Raw genomic sequence first — 7,243 nt, forward strand, 5'->3', positions numbered from 1 at the left:
TTCCCTAGCTTCCCTCTGGTGTCTTCCTGCTGGGTCACAGCCAAAGTCTTGCCACAGACTACAGATTGTAAAACACTCCCCTCTCGGATTGAGAGTTTCAACAAGGCTGAATTTTGCTTCTCTCACCGGCTCTTTTCCTGAAAATCTTAGGAGACAGAGTTATTGCTGTTTTCAGATTATTTTTTATTATCATTTATTATCATTATTATTGTTGTTGTTGTTGTTTTCAGATACAGTCTGATCTTAAAATTTGAATGAGTTTCAACATTTAAGCATTGCATTGGGCAAGGAACCAGGAAAAGCAAGATTATGTATTATTTATGTGGGTTTGGAGCATTGTGAAGTGAACTTACCAATACAAATACCAATACACTAATGAAATACCACCACGGTTGTATTCTCCCTCATTTCTTTTTCATTCAGAAATGAAAAGAAGATTGCAATAATATCTCTTGATAGAATAAAGGGCAGAGAAAGTGAGGGGGGAGGGGAGCAGGGAGAGACAGAGGGAGGGAGGGAGATTGTGTAGGAATGTTTAGGGCATGGGGAGAAGAAAAGAGAGAGAAAGAGAGAGAGAGAGAGAGAGAGAGAGAGAGAGAGAGAGAGAGAGAGAGAGAGATGTAATCCTGTTCCTGAGGTCTCTGAGAGAAAAGATTCCTGAAGTAGCATTTCTGAGACTGCAGGGAGCAGCTACAAGGAATTTTTGTTTGTTCTACATATACCTCAGAGAACCAAGGGGTACCCAGAGCTGTATTCTATTTGCAGAGGTGTTCCTGTGCCTCGGGAGGGGTGAAGCATAGGAAGAAGTATGTGGCCACAAACCCAACATACCTTAGAAATTGCTGGAAGGGAGTGAGTCATTGCTTTTCCTTGGATAGGCCAAGAGTGTGCTTGGGCTGGGAATTTTGTGGAACTAGGTTCTAGAAGAGAAGGCACCTGAGAGAGGAATGGAAGTGCGATGTCTTGTGACATCAGCAGCTTGTATCCCTGAGCAACAGACTCACAAAGTTCTGAACAAAAGCCATAAGGGAAATACTCCTAATGTGTTATATAGTTTTGTAGTTATATGGAGGTTCTGTTTGATGGTTTAACCCGGGTTTACAAATGTAGAAGACCAAAGGTTGCCAATAAACTCATCAAAAAATGAGGGCAGCCGATAAAGACACTTCCCAGAAGAGAAAAGATAGATCATTAATAGACATAGGGGGAAATGCTTAGTCACTTGTTATCGGAAATGAAAATCAAAGCAACACTGAAATATTTCACACTAGTGAGAAAGGCATATATCAAAAAGACTAGGAAACAACCAGTTTTATTGGGGATTTGATGAAAAAGAAACAGAACCCTGTTTTGTTGTGGAGAATGTTGGCAGTTTAGCCTCTGTGGAAAGAAGTGGGGAGACTTCTCATAAAACTAAGAATAGAGGGGTTGGAAAGATAGGGCACTTATATTGCATGCAGATGAACCAGGTTCTATCGCTGACATGCCATATGCTCTCCTGCACACAGCCAGGAGTAATTTCTGAGTGCAGAGCCTGGAGTAATCCCTGACTATCACAAGGTATAGCCCCCAAACAAACAAACAAACAAACAAAAAAACCAACAAAATAAAGCAAAAAGCTAACAATTAAACTTCCATATTATCTAGTAATTCCATTTCTTGGCACCTACTTCCAAAATACGAAAAATATGTATTAATTTGAAAAAATACACGCACACTTCATTGTACTCTGTGCATTGCAGTGCCAAGTAAAATAGCCAGGATATGGAAATAACACAAATGTCTAATGACATAAAGAAGCTGTGATGTAAGTACACAATCAAACACCGTAGCTGTAAGAAAAGTTTTGCAGTTAACGTCAGTGTAGATGGAACTGGAAGCCATCATGTTAAGCAAAAGAATTCAGAGGGAAAAGGACAAATACCAAAAGGAAAAAAAGGGAAGAGATAGGATTAAACAACAACAAATCCCAGGCCTTGGCTTACAGATTTTTGGGGCTGGGGTGAGGAAAATGAAGGTTACAAGTGATATAGGGACAGTAGTAAAGGGTCTTGGACACTTGAGTGCTGGAGGGATGCAGTGATTTGCATATCAATATCCTAAACATTCACACTATTGGGACCATGTTGAATAAACTATCATACAAATAAACACAGGAACAGAAAACAAATTTTAAAAGACTAGAGACTGTACAATGGCTGCACAGAAACAAAATCAAACTCACCTTCCAACAGTCATGAGATCCCACACATCCGGAAGCTGAAGATGGGGGGTGAAAGACCTTGAGTTGGCATTAGAAAGTCTCCACTGTAACTTTATCAAGGAAAGGACAGCCTGGGGGGTGGGGGGACAGCACACAACTCCCTGGCCTTGGTTAAAATGATAAATGAAAGTAGCAGCTAATATTTTTTAATCGTCCTTACTATCTGGCAAGCGGGAATATATCAGTTATTGTACTATTATTTCAGTGCTTTGCCCATAGTGACTCACTTAATGCCATAGGCACCATTATGAGGTAAGTGCTATTATGATCCACATTTTCAGACCAAAGAAATGGGTGTCTAGACTGTTAAAAGACTAAGAAAAGACTGAGACAGACTGCTCTCTAGCCATTGTACCCAATCAGAAAGAAATATTTGCTCCTCATTCCTTCATGTTGTTTTAACCATGTTTCTAAATTCTACAGAAGAGCAGGGATTCAAAATAAAATAGGAAAAAGGAGAGGAAGACTTTAGACTAAAATATCTAAAATGTGTGTTTGTAAACCTGGAGACTGGCCTTTTAACATATTCCCCCCCCCCCCCCCCCCCCGCTTTAGCCTTAATGGCCAGAGATAAAGGCTCTCATAAATATTGGTATTTATATTTATTTGGAAGATAAACATCGTTTGATATTGGAATATAATAAATGGCAACTTGTAGTATATATGTAATACAGGAGTATTAAATATAGAAACACGCGGTTCCTTAATTAAATATATTCCTTATAAAATTTTCCACAAAAGTGTTTCCTAAGGGAGTTCTACATTATGATCCAATTCATATCATAATCTGCATCTCTGGTTGAATAACCAGATAAATTTTCATGACGCACTTTGGCCATCTGTCTCGCTCTCTCAGACCAGGTGGAGCATTGTGGAACAATCATTGTGTCATTACACAGTATTTCAAACTGATGCATACTAAATCTGCTGTTAGTTTGCCTTTCACCAAGTATCTGAAGATCTTCAATCCTAAACGGGAAAAGTGATAGAGGAGTGGCCACTGAGTTAAAGAAAAATGTAAAAAAATATTTTTAAATAATAAATGCTAAAATTATAAAATAAACATATATTATATTTTGATTTGACCATTGAATAGACACTTTCATTATTAAAAGTCATGCTCTTGAAGTAACACTGAGGGAGATTAGTACACCATTCAGTTTCACTAGTGCAGGTTACCAGCTACCTATTAGGCTCTGGGGAATCCCTGGAAAAATAAAAATTGGTTTTATTTTCACCCCTGCTTTCATGTAGCTTATTTTCTAGCAGGGGAGATAGACATTAAATAATATATCCAGGCATTAATATATAATTGTGCTAGCTCCTGTGAATAACATATACTGTGGACTGTGGACTTCCTAGCAGGAAACAATATTGTCAAATCTGGGAATAGCCAGGCATTTAGAAAGTTGACCATGACCATATCTTAAGTAGGGACAGTCCTCAATCCTCAAACACTCCCCAAATATGTTGACTATCTTTCTTTATGAAATTTTCCTCCGTCTGCTCCTTATATATTGGTGATTCCCAGGAAGCTGGTTTAGTCCATTGCACATCTCACTGTGCAGAAACCATAGTGATTTTCCCCAATATCACAGCTTTAACCACTACTTTGCAGATTTTGACCACAAATTTTAAACTTTTAGTCCTACTCCTCTCCCATCCTCATCTAGATTCAAATATACCTTTAATTCTCTGCTGGACATCTGCTGACGTCCAGGTCATATGAACCTTAAAGCTAATATATTAAATTAACTCACTATTTTTCCTAAGGGCTGGAGCGATAGCACAGTGGGTAGGGTATTTGCCTTGTACATGGCCTACCTGAGTTCGATTTCTCCATCCCTCTTGGAGAGCCCGGCAAGCTACCAAGAGTATCCGCCTGCATGGCACAGCCTGGCAAGCTCCCCATGGCATATTTGATATGCCAAAAATAGTAACAACAAGTCTCACAATGGAGACATTACTGGTGCCCACTTGAGCAAATCAATGAACAACTGGAGGACAGTGCTACAATGCAGTGCTATTTTTTCCTAAACCCAACCTTTACTCTCTACTCTGTCTTCTGAAGGAGATTTCCTTGTCACTACTCTTTCCTTTACCCTCCAGTTACAAATAACCACCAAATCCTGTGAAGTTTAGCTCACATATAAAACTCAAATTTGTCCTCTTTTCTCCATTTCTTCTACCACTGGCATAGAATATTTCTCCCATTGTTAGAGAAACTCATCCATGGTTTTCCTGATTCTCATGTTAGTCCCTACTCTGCTCTTCATAGAGCCAGGGAGTAGGAGTATAGAGAAGAACAAATACCTCCCAGGTTTTAAGCCCATTTACCATGATAATAACACTTATAATGTTCAAATTCTATAACTCTTGATAAAAATCCACTAACATTCTTCAACATCACTTAATTGACGCAATCTTCCTCCCCCATCTGTCAATATCATGTCCCAGTGACTGTAGTTCTGTCTCCTGTTTCTGATAGTTTCCTCATAACATTTCTCATTGGTTCTCTTATAGCTGTCCATTAAAATACTGTTCAGTAATTTCCTTCCCTGGGAGCCCTTTCCCAACCTTTCCTCAACCTTAGCTTGAATCACTTGTCATGATCACTTGTCATCCCATTGCTCATCGATTTGCTCAAGTGGGCACCAGTAACATCTCCATTAGTCCCTGTTGCACGCTAGTATAGCCCAATGGCGTCTGCTCACTCCAGGAACATGAAGTGCCTCAAACTGTTTGTTCAAGGTTTTGATAAAGTCTGGCCATCTCGTAGGTGGGCGATCATGTGTTCTTTTGATGTCCCAAGGATTCCAGTCGGTAATAGCTCTTGTTCAGCAGTCATCTCTAAATCGCATTGCGTGTCCAGCCCATCTGATTTTCGATGCCTTGGCAAACAAGACAGCGTCCCTGATTCTTGATTATTGATGGAGGTCAGAATTCCGGATTCCTTCTCTCACTTGAGTGAAATGTGATATTCCAAGCATAGCTCTTTCGATTCCTCATTGAGAGACCGGAATAGCTATCTCATCCTGTTTTCATAGGGCCCAGGTCTCTGAGGCATATATTAATGCAGGAAGAATTGTGGAGTCAAAAAGATGTGACCAGAGCCGGAGGTTTTTCGTCTTCTTAACCACTTCTTCGACGCTCTTGAAGGCATTCCTCACTGCTCTTCCTCCTGTGCAGTTCAGGTGCTAGGTTGTTCATCATGTTGAGTTCCGAACTAGGTACACATAACTGCTGCATTCGGAGATGTTTGTTCCATTGAGTGCAAATGGAAATGTCAGGAACGAGTCTGTTTCTCATGAAAATTGTCTTCATGAGATTCAGAACAGTCCGACCTTTCCACTCTCACGGTCAAAGTTGGCCAGTGTTCGTGCTGCTTGGCTAATTCTTAGTGTTATTAGAACGATGTCATCAGTGAAGCAGAGGTGGTGTAGTTGACAACTGTCTATCTTCACTCCTATTCCTTCCCATTCTAGTCGTTGCATGATGTTCTCGAGGGTGGCACTGAAGAGTTTTGGTGAAATGATATCACCCTGCCGAGCCCCTCTCTTTACGTTGATGATCACTTCCTTGTAGAATGGTGAGATCCTTGTGGTTAATCCGTAACACAGCTCATGGAGGATCCTGAGGTACTGAGTTTAAACGCCCTGTTTGGCCAGGGCTCTGATGACTGCTTCAGTCTCAACATAATCAAAGGCCTTCTTTAAATCAATGAACGTTAGTCAGAGCGGCATCTTCAGCTCTCAAGGAACCTCAATGAACTTGGTTATCATGTGGATATGGTCGATTGCGCTGAATCCTTTTTGGAACCCAGCTTGCTTGAATGGTAATCCTTTGTCTAGCATTCTGCCAATCCTATTCAGGATGACTCAAGTGAAAAACTTGTAGACGACAGACAACAGGCAGATCAGGCAATAGTTGCCGATGTCATGGATGTCTCCATTCTTGTGCAACATAATGGTTCTGCTGGTTTTCCATTGGGACGGAACCTTGCATTCAGACAGGTAGTGTGTGAAGAGCCAAGCCAATGTATTGATGAGTACTGATGGCAGATTCTTCAGGTGTTTGGGTCTGGCCTTGTCTAGGCAGGGTGCTATTTGCTTTTTTACCGACAAAATGGCATGTTGGGTTTCTGAAGGAAGAATGCTGGGAATGACATATCCATCCTGCAGAATTTGGAATGTGGGTAGGCAGACATGGGTATCAAAGAGATCCGAGTAGAAGTCTTGGATAACCTTTTCCATTGCCCTTCTGGAAGATGTGGTAGATCCATCAGGACGTTAGAGAGCAGTCATCCTGGTCTAGTAGTTGGTGAAGGACAGGAAGGCATTGTGAATACTTTTACTGGCTTCTGCCGCATCAGCCAACACTGCTGCTCTTCTCTCTTTGAGGTCTTCCTTTAACACTTCTCTGCACAGCTTTGCGAGCTCGGATGTTACCTTATGATTGCCTGAGGTCCGCACCAAACCACGTTGCTGAATGAGCTCGAGAGTTTCCAAAAACCTACCCAACCTTAGCTAGGCCATATAAAATAACTTCTTCTGGATTTCATTAATAGCCTGAGTTCCTCTTCAAATTTTATCTTGATTAGTATAAGTTCAGTTAAGGTGCTATAGAAAACTATCAAAGAGAAGGTGTCTTTAAATAACAGAAACTTATTTCCCACAGTTCTAGACATTCAAGTTCAAAAGTCAACAAATTCTGTTTCTGGTGAGAACCAACTTTTTCTGCAAGTATCTTCTTGCTGTATCTTCACATGTCAAGAGGCAAGAGATTTCCCTGGGGCTATTTTTTTTCTTTTTCTTTTTGGGTCATACCCAGCGATGCACAGGGGTTACTCCTGGCTCATGCACTCAGGAATTACTCGTGGCGGTGCTTGGGGGACCATATGGGATCCTAAGAATCGAATCCGGGTCGGCCGTGTGCAAGGCAAATGAACTACCCGCTGTGCTATCGCTCCAGTTCCCTGGG

Source organism: Sorex fumeus, unplaced genomic scaffold, assembly GCF_029834395.1.
Source record: "Sorex fumeus unplaced genomic scaffold, SorFum_2.1 ptg000094l, whole genome shotgun sequence".
In the NCBI taxonomy this organism is placed as follows: Eukaryota; Metazoa; Chordata; class Mammalia; order Eulipotyphla; family Soricidae; genus Sorex; species Sorex fumeus.